A 12,771-nucleotide genomic window follows, 5' to 3' on the forward strand; every position below is an offset into this window, starting at 1 on the left:
CTTATGTAACTACACAAGACACAATCGAAGCAAAAACGATTTGATTCACTCGAATCGGTTTATGAACTTCATAGACACGGTTTGCAAAAGCATTCCTTATTTTATATAAACATGAGTTCAAGAAAAACCGTTTTTAGATATAACCAACTCAAGATCGTGGACTTAAGTTCCCGGAAGGAGTTCACAAACTCCAATAGATTTTCTCGGGTCGAGAACTTCCGCCAGTTCGCGGACTTAGCTCATGCCACTATTCCGGTTCTCTTGATCAACAAAGTTTGCAAACTTCGGTTCAAGGAATAAGGACTTATACATATATGTGTTTCCACAAGAATGCTTATATCCACCAATGGTTATATAATCTAAACTCTCATTTCAATCATTGAAACATTCTCATAGGACGTTATATAATTGTTATTCACAAACCATTTTTCGTCAGAGCAATTTTCAAAATGATTGAAACATAACATGACTTTCGTCACTAGGTAAAGATGAACTTGGCTAAAGCGAAAGCTTACCAACACATATTTCGAGAAATAGATAGGCGAGATGAACTCGGCTCGAAATACCAAATGTGTATAATCAAAGTCTATATAGAAAAACGTCTTTTGTCTCAAGATAGGAGATAAATAGACTTTTGAGTTATAGATAAGTTCAAGTCTCCACATACCTTTTAGTCGATGAAGTTCCACCAGTTCCTTGAGTAGTTCTTCATCTTGTATGATGATTACCATGGAGTTCTTGAGCTCAACTACACTTTCTATCCTAGTCCGAGACCTTAGCTATAGTAGACTAGAAATCAATACTTATAGTTTTGATCACTAACATTGACAAACATGCTTGAGATAGCAACGCATGCGAGTTCGACCGAGTAATGCTCTAACAAAAACGAATTAAATGTTGGTTTATGAACCAATAATGTATTGATAGCATTATCAATATTAAATTCTCAAATATTGATAGCTGGATCAACATGAGAAATACTGCAACTCGAATATTGATAGCTGAATCAATATGAGGAATATTGCTCTTAGCAATTAAATATCGATAGTTGAATCAATATTGGCGATTCTGAACCCTGCTGGCCATGACCCATTGCTAGCTGAAGCAATTAGGGTATTTCCAGATGGAGTATTGACGATTAGAGAAAGTATCGCTAGTCAAGTCAAATACTGGTAGATCCATGAATACTTCCCATCAAGGATGGTGGCTTGGGCATTTATACCATGGAAGAAACCCGCAAGGATGGTGGCTTGGGCATTTATATCAAGGATAGTGGCTTGGGCATTTATCTTTCTTCTCAGAGCCAGACGGCTTCAGTGCAAAAGGTTATCCTTGGTAACTTATTCTCAACATACAGAGGTTATGTTTATCATTTGGATCTTCAGAACTTTATTCAGGTATGTGGACTACCTCTTACTTACTGTGTCGATGATACTGCACCCCCACCCCCACCCCCACCCCTTCCATGCACTCCCTGGAAATCACTTTACTTTGATGCAATGAAAAAGAAAATCCCATAGCAATTTTCTATGTCTGGAAGAGATTCCATTTTGTGGTAGTGTAACTGGTAGGACTAATAAAGATGCCTATAATTACTGCAAGTGCACGGTGCCAATTGTGTAAGGTGCAAATACAGGTCGATCCTCAGGGACAAGGTGGGTGTAGAATTGATCCTAAAATCTTACTACAACTGATTTCGAACAATAGTAACACAAAGAAGGGGGTTTTGGGTGTCGATACGATTGAGATGTTTGGTAATAACTGAAATATTAAAGCTAAATGTAAGCAAGATGCAAGAAAACATCGTATACAATGATATGAAAAGTACTAGGGTGGTCGAATCCACCTCCTAATCCTATGATAAGGTAATACTTACTCAAGTTATGCTCTTGTTCCTTTCAGGAAAGACGACAATGGATGATGTATTAGATAATCTCACTAACTTACCCCTAGTATAGGTTGTCTTCTTATAGTACAACTGATCACAAGCTCATTTGGTCAATTAGCTAATTAATCATTCCTATATCCATTAAGCAATGATCTTCTTCCAGAGAGGTCTCAAATGGGTGACTTATTAACCAATATCACTAACTCACCCCTAGCATTAGATGTCTTCTTACAATACAACTAATCACAGGCTAATTCGATCAACCAGCTAACAAATCATTCTTATATACATTAAGCACTGCAAGAATAATAACAGGAACATGAATTCACTTAACATATGACTAAGGGTTTCATCTAAACTCTAGCAAATGAAATTAGAACATATTGAAGATGATTAAAACACAATTTATATTATGAAAACTAGCAATTGATCCAACTAAATTCGGATGCCTTGTTACAGAGAAGCAAGCCTCTATTTATACACAAAAAACCCTCAATCCTTCTTCAATTTGACAACTAATAAGAACCCAACTGACCAACAATACTCCATTGACTTTCTCTGCCTTCAATTTCTCTGCAACTTTATTGAATCGATTTTCCACCAAATATACAACTAACCCTAACTATACCTCTCTAAATCTTATCTTCTAGGGTTATTGTTCTTGATAAGAATAGAGATAAGATAGAGAGAGATAGAGAATTAGGAGTTAATGGTGGTAAGGCTGTGCTCAGTGTACGGAGGAGAAGGGGTAATGGAGGTGCTGGAGCTGTAAATGAAAGTGAATGCGAAATGAATGTGGTGATGGTTCTGTTCGACGGGGGAAGAAAAGAATACGAGGCTTGGGTGTTGGGCGAGAGCATCATATGTTGATGTTTCGAGTGGGGGTACCGTTAGATCAAGCAGATGTAGTAAATCTGATATCTCGGATATGGATATGTGTTTTGGTCTTGGATCCTCTACCAAGTCCATGTCTCGGTTTAGGATTTGCAAACGTATTGCGGAGCGAGTGCAAACGGATTGCGGAAGTTCTTTATTATTCCTTTGCGCTTCACGGCCTTCTCGCGGGAGCCTTGCGTTGTCTTTCTTCCATAGTCGCTAGCCATCATTCCTATGCTCATTTAGCTTGTCAATTCATCCAAGCTTTATTTAGTACCTAAAAACACAAAATTATTTAGTACAAGTATTTATTCTTGAAAACAAAGAAAATAGAGAATTTGGGATAATACATGATTTTAAAGCGCAAAAGATGAGTTAATTGCCAATAAAAAGGTGTAGAAATGTGCAATATTTGGAAAGTATCGCTAGTCAAGGCAAATACTGATAGATCCATGAATACTTCACATCAAGGATGGTGGCTTGGGCATTCATACCATGGAAGATACCTGCACGTAGTGTTATCTTGCTTCTCAGAGCCAGACGGCTTTAGTACAAAAGGCGATCCTTGGTAACTTATTCTCAACAGACAGAGGTTATGCTTATCATTTGTCTCTTCAAAAGTTCATTCAGTTATGTGGACCACCTCCGACTTATTGTTTCGATGATACTTCCCCTCCCCCTCCATGCACTCCCTGGCAGTCACTTACTTTGATGCAATTAAGATGAAAATACCATACCAATTTTCTATGTCTGCGAGAGATTCCATTTTGTGGCAGTGTAACCGTGTTAAGCATGCACAAGATTATTTATTAGTTGTACCTATTAGTGGGCTTAAACAATGCCTTGGGCCGAGATAGTTCAGAGTTGTCCTTTGCTACCGCCTGGGTATCCCATTGTTTGTTGAGAATGGTTTATGCTTAAGTTGTAACAAATCTATGGGTATCTTTGGGGATCACGCGCTTCATTGTGCTAAGGATGTTGGAATTAAGTTTCGCCATGACCTCGTACGAGACGTAATCGCTGACATTTGTTACAAGGCTGGTGTGCCGATGCGTAAAGAAGTTTCTCTCGGGTTTCTGTCAGATGATGGCAAAGACTTACGGCCTGCTGATATCCTCGTTCTTAACTGGGAAAATGGTCGAGCTATTTGCATGGATGTTACTGGGGTCTCTCCCTTCACTAGTGAAGGTCATCGCTCTTTCGTTCCAGGCAAATCTATTTTTAGTGTTGTTTCACGTAAGCGCACTAAATACTTGGACAAGTGTGTTTCACATGTATATGGTCTGGGTGTTCTAGATTTCACTACCTTAGTTGAACTCGGTGAGGATACTTTGTGTTTTTTCAAGCGTCTGAAGAATTATTTAGTTAGCAATGATGCTAGTAGTAGTAGAGGTAGTTTTATTTTTCATGGATTAGGTACTGATATTCAAAAAGGAGTTGGAGCCCAACTTGTTGCTAGGTTGCCAACCAAAAGCTTGTAATTCTCAGTATCTTGAAGTTGTTTTAATAATTAAAATATACATAAATTAGAATTAAAATGTTGATTGCTGGATCAATATTAAAATATTGGTGTTTGAACATGTTCAGAATTATGCTAGACAGAGCATTTAGTTCAAAACCCTAATTATGATCATTAGATGATCGACCGAGAATCAACCAATTGATGAAAGAGAGTCCCCTATATGATTTATGGACCGACCATGTAGTATTCTGGATGCTAGACTGAGAATTTTCCAAACTCCTTTGTAGAGCAGTCGGTGAAAGGATGATTAATTGTTGTTTAATCATTATTAAGTTGTGCTTGATTGAGGAATAGGCAGAACCTAGTCATGGAGAGAGAGGAAGGACCGACCAAGAGGTGCAAAACCGTCCTTTGGTGGTCGTGGGACCATATGATGGTGAGTGGATCATCATTCCCAGTCGCAGGTTGGAGTTTGAACCGAATATGGACTCTAGATGATTAATTAGGTCAAAATCATCAAGAGAGGTGGGACCGGCTTCTGCAAGCCAAAGGGCCGGCCATGATCGGTCATGGTGGCGTGCCCGTGTTGCCATGCTCTTCGCGGACCAATCCTGAGGATTTTGGTATTTTTTATGGTTCATCAAGCATTAATTCATCCTTACACGGAGAGTTTGAGCTTGACTGAAACTCTTATTAATGGTAGATTTAAGGACCACTATTAAATGTATTAAAATAATATTATTTTAATATTTCTCATGTTGGTAGGAGGACAACGCATGGTTGCGGGACCACTTGCTTTGCTAACTACATGATTCATGGAAAAATATGGAAGTTTTACAAGTTTTGATTGAAAGAGGAATTCTTGAAAGAGGAAACACTAAATAATAATAAATAAGAGTTCAAATAAAACAATATTCCACTGAGAAAGAAGCTAGGATTCAAAACCTAAATTCTGATAGGGAAAACCTTTGTATGGCTGATGAAGATTCTTTTGATGAGTTTAATCACAAAGTGTTTGAAGTTGTTAATGCATCTTTTGCATTGGGTAAGACTATTCCTGAAAAGAACATTGTGATTAAACTTCTCAGATCGCTGCCAGCCAAATACGATTCTAAGAATCACGCCATCGTTGAAGGAAATAACCTTAATACTTTATCCAGAAATACTCTTGTTGGGAAGTTAAAGATCTTTTGATCATGAGCATACATCCAAATCTGCAAAGGATATTGCTTTCAAAGCATAAAAGAACACTAAATTGCTTGACAAAAGTAAAAGTGTTGGCAACCCTGTTGTTGATCCTATTGAGACTGATTCATCAGATGAAGATCTTGACAACTCAGTTTCACTGATCACAAGACCGTTTATAGATCTTCTTTTGAAGAAAAATAAACGGTTCATTATAGATAAACCCAGGTCATCAGTCAAACCTCATGACCGTGCTCCTCCTAAAAACAGGGACATCGTTGATATTGATGGTGAGGATATACCACAATTTTTTAATTGTAAAGGTTTTGGTCATTTTTCTAATGAGTGTCCAAATCGTAGAAAATACACTGGGAACAAAGGTCTTGCTGCAACTCTTGATAAGATGTATGATCACTATGATTCAGGTGAAGATGAAAAGTCAAGTGTTGCACTCCTTATTGAAAATATTGATTTTGATAATTGTAGCAATACGTACATAAATCTTGATATTTTTCCTGGAGAAACTTCGTCAACCACTACGGAGGATAAAATTGATTTTTCCTTGTCTACTGAAAATTTTATTTCACATGTTTCAGGTACCTCAGTTTTAGCAGCATGCTCAGCTATGGTGTCTGAACCATCCTCCACATTGAAATGTTCTTATTGTACTTTAAAGGGTCATGAACTTCAACGAAGAGCAAATTTATTAGCAAACAAGATCAAACTTGTTTAGAAGTCTAATTCATCTGAGGTAAGTAAACTCAATTCTTCTCCGAAAAAGTTAATTTATAGAGAATTAATTAGACCTCTCCGGAAAAGAAAAAGGTCTAAATATTTTGTGAAAAAGGGTATTAGGAAATCCATACAAGAATTAAATGGTGGACAAATTATTGTTCACCCCAACACAACTCGATCGTGTTGAAGGTGCATCTTGTCTCATGTGCCTGGTCAAAGAGACAAGAATTGAGCACAAATCAGGCTTTAAGAAAAGAAAATTCTTTTGTTTTATTTTCTTTTGTTTTCCTGGAATTCTGTTGATCTTTTCATATCATAAATTGGTATTGAAAAGGATTTTCCATTTTGATTATTGAAAGAGGGTTAAATTCGATGATTCAACCTTTTCTAGGGATGTGAATTGGCCGTACGTGAATCTTTTTACTTGCATAAAGGTTCTGTAACCCTACATTCCTTTTTTCCTTCCTTGAAAACTCTTTTCTATCGCACGACCGCTTGTAGAGTCTATTTTGTGTATTCTCACAATCCCATATTTGGAATGGAGACTCCAAGCATCATGTCTGCTGACGGAAAAGATGTTAATGTGATTGTTAAGCCATCAATCATGAAGGAAAAAGATAAATCTCGTTCATCTACAACTTTGAAAAGAAAAAGGAAGAATATGAAGAAACCAAGGGTTATCCCCTCTAATCTTCAGAAGTTTTCTGGTGTACTTGAAGAGCTGAAGGAAACAACGAAGGAGATTCAACAAATAAAGGCTATTGTTAAGGACTCTTGAAATTCAGAAGGCCCTGGTTGGACACCAGTCAAGAAGGTTTGTTGGAATTGACTCCTTTCTTCATGAACCTTATGTTCCAATCGCTGTTGACGACAAGGAGTTCTTGGACGATAAATTTTTTTTCAGAGGTCTTAATGTCTAGGAAACTTCTTATGAGAATTTATTCTTGTGTTTAAGAAGGATATATTGTGATTACATATTGCTATTGCCAACAATTTTCATCTTGCAATATTTTTAGATTTATTTATTTAAATTCTAAAGTTTATTTCGAAGATGATTTTGCAGTATTAATCTTTATTGGTTTTATATATTGCAAATAATGTTATGAGATATGTGTGTTTACGTCCGTGAATTATCATTGTCCCATGTATGTCAAAATTTAAGTCTATTATGTCATTATGCAAATATTGATGGAAAATAGAATGAACTTTTGATGTCAAAGATTAAGTCTATGGTATAATTATGCAAACATTGATGAAAAACAGAATGAATCTTTGAATATTTCACAGTATTGATCTTTCCCTGATCCACTTCTATGTGAAAGTACTGTATGGCTCCGAGTTTTCTTGTGTTGAGCATTTCCTATTAAATTAATCATGGATTCTCCTGTGGTTAATTTAATTGAGTTTTCTGGATACAAATTCATGTTTCATGTGATTTTTTAATGTCCAAAGAAATCCTTTTTTCTTGTAAAAGTACGTCCGCTCTTGTTATTCTTTCGGAAATGACATTTTATGGGGGAGGGTTCTTAATTGAACTTGTGCTTAATTTCCAAATCTTTATGGTGAGTGCGACTATGGAATATTGTATGAGTTATCTTGTATCTTTATAAACTCCTTGATGAATACATTAAGTTTTGACTACGTGAAATCATCGAAACAAAGGTGATATGTTATCTTTTAGTCATGAAGTATCTCTATGTGAATTTCATTATGATCCCGCTAGTTTTCGTACCTTTTCCAATTTATATCGACAAAAAGGGGGAAGAATTATTGTGTAGTATATACTACAAATACAAATGGTTTACAGATCATTATGTAAGGGGGAGTGGTTTTCATTGTGAGATGAAGTATTGACTAAGGGGGAGTGGTACATATCACTATAGTATTATTGTCAAAGTTGTGATACAATTGAACTTTGATGTTGTGTAATAATACTATGACACTGTATAACAATGACTGAGAATAAATGTTTTCTTATTGTTATGGCTACGGATCTTCAACAACTATGATGCTGAGTTGAACACGTTCAGAATAACTGGAGTACTTGGAAGTGAGTAATGTTGAAGAACCAAAGAAATCAAGCATTTGGATGAGAATATACAAAATTTATTTATTTTGTAATCCATATGTATTGATAGTTTTTTCACTAATATTGACAAAGAGGGAGATTGTTATAGCACTGCTCACGAAGTCAAGTTTAGTTGTCAAAACTATAAGTCTTGATTTCTAGTTTACTTATAGTTGTGTCTCGGATTAGGATATAATGTATAATTAAGCTTTAGACTTCACGAAGTTCATTGATTGAAGACGAAGAACTACTAAGGGGAGCTTGTGAAACATCATCAACAAAAGGTATGTGGAGCCTTGAACTCATATATCACTCAGAAGTCTATTCCTATTGTATCTCCTATTGAGACAAAAGTCCTATAGCTATATAGAATTTACTTTATACACATTTGGCTGAGTTTAACTAGCTCACATATTTCTCGAAATATGTTGGTAAGCTTTCGCTTTAAAAAAGTTCAACTTTTATTCTTGACGAAAGTCAAAAGATGATCATGTTAAAATCGCTTGGTAACATCTTACATGATTTGTGTGAGACAGTCATTTGATGTAGACTCGGAATGCTTCGTATTGATTATTTGATCACTTTAAAATTGCTTTGAAGCTAATAGTTTGTGTGAGACAGCTATTCCCGTCTTCTAAGAATGTTTCAATGATTAAAATGGGAGTTTAGAACAACTAATCATTAATTGGATATAGCACAGTATGCGTACTTGTATGCTAACTGTTGCAAGTACGTTCCAAGTACGGGAATTTAATATGCATACCCGTATGCGTACTGATTCAACAGTTGAATTCCGGGAACCACAATATGCATACACGTAAGCGTACTGATTTCAACTGAGGTCGGTCATGAATGACAGTATGCATACCCGTTTGCGTACTAGCGAACAAGACCAAGTCTGGGAACTTAGGTATGCGTACCCATTTGCATACCTGAGTGGGTTAAGTTCTAAAATCGGTTTATTCATAAACAAATACATTTATATAATAAGAAATGCAATCTTTTCAAAGCGTGGCTATGATGTTCATGAATTGATTCGAGTGAATCAAAATTGATTTTGCTTCAATTGTGTCTTGTATACTTCTATGAGAATATAAACAATTGAACAACTCTATAACTAGTTTAATTTGAGTCATTTGAACTAGTTGTGATTAAGTTGAAAAAGGTTGATATGAAAGTGCTCATATATCTAACTTGGGTTAACTATTGTTGAGCGAACTAAGTGTACACGTTTAGGTACGGTTACCTATATCTGAATATAGGTACATTTCATTTGTGTGTAACAAGCTAAGATAATCTAACGGTTGAAAGATATTAGCTTGAACCTAATCAGGTTTTCATCTAACGGTGAATATTGAATGCTTTGTTACCAAGGTAACATTGATTGCAAACCCTGATTTAGACTATATAAGGGAGAACTCTAGAAACTGGGAAACCTAATCCCCACACCTCTTGTGTGATACTAGTTGCGACTAGAGTTGATTCTCCTTTAACCTAGGTTTTTCTAAAGTCATTATAGGTTAATGACTTAAAGACTTCATTGGGATTCTGAAGCCAGGCCCAACTATTTTCTCTGTAGTTGTCTGTTCTGATCTTACTTTGTTCTATCGTATTGAGTACTATATTCTCTAAGATTTGCTCGAGATTCAATCTCCGATAGGTAAGATAAAAAGTAATCACAAAGATCTTCGTCTCATTCTTTGTGATTCCACAATATCTTGTTCCGCTACCATACAATTAAGATTATTCTGAGGTGATTGATATTACTAGGACGTTCTTCGGGAATATAAGTCTGGTGTATCAATTGGTTCCTGTACACCTTAATTTATCAAAAGACTGAATAAAAACTCGTAGGTATTTCTGCGGGAGACATATTTATCTATTCAATATACTTTTATGTGTGAGACAGATTTGTTTATCAAGTCTTCGACTTTGGGTTGTAGAAACTCTTAGTTGTGAGTGAGATCAGCTAAGGAAATCAAGTGCGTAAAGTCCTGCTGGGATTCAGAGGCGAAAGGAACGCGACTGTACCTTGATTAGTGTGAGATTGGTTGGGGCTCAACTACATTCCAGTCCTAAGTTAACTTGTAGTAGGCTACATTCTGTAACGGATTAATACAGTGTGGTTTTCAAATCTTGACTAGGTCCCAGGGTTTTTCTGCATTTGCGGTTTCCTCGTTAACAAAACTTCTGGTGTGTGTTATTTCTTTTTCGCATTATATTTTCTGTATAATTGAAATATCACAGGTTGTGCATAGTTCAATCAATTAAATAATCCAATCTTTGGTTGTTGATATAAATTGATTGACACTTGAACATTGGTCTTTGGTACCGTTCAAGTTGTTTCTCATAATAATCAAGCTCACGGATTTCTATCTGTTTGATTTGCTGATTACATTGAGAAACAGAGATATAACTCTTGGATGTACTTTCCTTAATTGAGTATGACTGTATAATTGATTCTCTTGGAAGTATACTGGAGTTAGTCCATACAAATTACCTAAACGAAATTATTGGGTATAGTTGTTAAACCCCCGTTTTTTCCAACCATTAGATTTTCTTGAAAACCTTATTAGATTCAAGATAATATATTTCAATCGTTAGATTGTCTTAGCTTGTTACACACAAATGAAATGTACCTATATTTTGATATGGGTAACCGTACCTAAACGTGTACACTTAGTTCGCTCAACAATATGGTTAACCGAAGTTAGCCATATTAACACTTTCATATCAAACTTGTCATCTTAATCATAATTAGTTCAAATGACTCAAATGAAACTAGTTAGAGAATTGTTCAATTGTTTATATTCTCATATAAGTATACAACACACAATTGAAGCAAAATCGAATTTGATTCACTCGAATCAATTCATGAACATTATAGTCACAGTTTGCAAAAGATTGCATTCCTTATTATATAAATGTACTTGTTCATGAACAAACCGATTTTAGAACTTAACCCACTCAAGTACGCAGGCGGGTACACATACCTAAGTATCCAGAGTTGGTCTGTCCGCCAGTATGCGAACAGCTACGCATACTGTCGTTCACTACCGAACACAGCTGAATTAGTATGCAAACGGCTACGCATACTAAACTCCCAGACTTGAACTGTTATGCCAGTACGTATACTGGTATACATACTAAGTTCCCGGACTTCAACTGTTAAACCAGTACGCATACAGGTATGCATACTACGGTTCCCGTACTTGGAATAACTTGCAAAAATTAGCATACAAGTACGCATATTGTGTTATATCAAAATAATGGTTAATCGTTCTAAACTCCATTTTAATCATGTAAACATTCTTAGAATACGGGAATAGTTGTCTCACACAAAAAATTAGCTTCAAAGCAATTTTCAAGTGATCAATAGATCAATACGAAATATTCTGAGTCTACATCAAATGATTGTCTCACACAAATCATGTAAGATGTTACCAGGCAATTTTCACATGATCATCTTTTGACTTCCGTCAAGAATAAAGATGAACTTGGTTAAAGCGAAAGCTTACCAACAAATATTTCGAGAAATATGTAAGCGAGTTAAACTCAGCTCAAAATATCAAATGTGTATAATATAAAGTCTATATAGCTATACGAATTTTGTCTCAATAAGAGATAAAATAGAAATAGACTTCTGAGTGATAGATGAGTTCAAGTCTCCACATACCTTTTATTGATGAAGTTCCACAATCTCTCCTTAGTAGTTCTTCATCTTCAATCGATGAACGCCGTGAAGTCTAAAGTTCAACTACATATTCTATTCTAATCCGAGACATAGCTATAAGTAGACTCGAAATCAAGACTTATAGTTTTAGAAACTAAACTTGACCAACAATCTTGAGATAGAAACGGTTGCGAGTTCGACCGAGCAGTGCTCTAACAATCTCCCTTTTGTCAATTTTAGTGACAAAAATATCAATGCATATGAATTACAAAATAAATAAACTTTGTAGATTCTCATCCAAATGCTTGATTTCCTTGGTTCTTCAACATTACTCGAAATCTTCGTCACTTCCAAGTACTCCAGTGATTCTGAACGTGTTTAACTCAGCATCATAGTTTTTGAAGATCCGTATCCATAACAATAAAAAAAACAGATGTTCTCAATTATTGTTATACAGTGTCATAATATTATTACGCAGCATCAAAGTTCAATTGTATCACAACTTTGACGATAATACTACGGTAATATGTATCACTCCCCCTTAGTCAATACTTCATCTCACATGAAAACCAATCCCCCTTACATAATGATCCGTAAACCATTTATGTTTGTAGTGTGAACTACACAATAATTCTCCCCCTTTTTGTTAGTATAAATTGGCAAAGGTACGAAAACTAGCGGGATTATAATGAAATTCCCATAGAGATACTTCATGACTAAAAGAGAACATATCAACTTTGTTTCGATGATTTCACATAGTCTAAACTTAGTGTATTCATCAAGGAGTTTGTACAGATACATGATAACTCCTACAATATTCCACAACCGCACTCCCCACAAAGATTTCGCAGTTAAACACAAGTTCAATTAAGAACTCCCCCCCC

The sequence above is a fragment of the Papaver somniferum genome, chromosome 8, assembly GCF_003573695.1.
Source record: "Papaver somniferum cultivar HN1 chromosome 8, ASM357369v1, whole genome shotgun sequence".
NCBI lineage: Eukaryota > Viridiplantae > Streptophyta > Magnoliopsida > Ranunculales > Papaveraceae > Papaver > Papaver somniferum.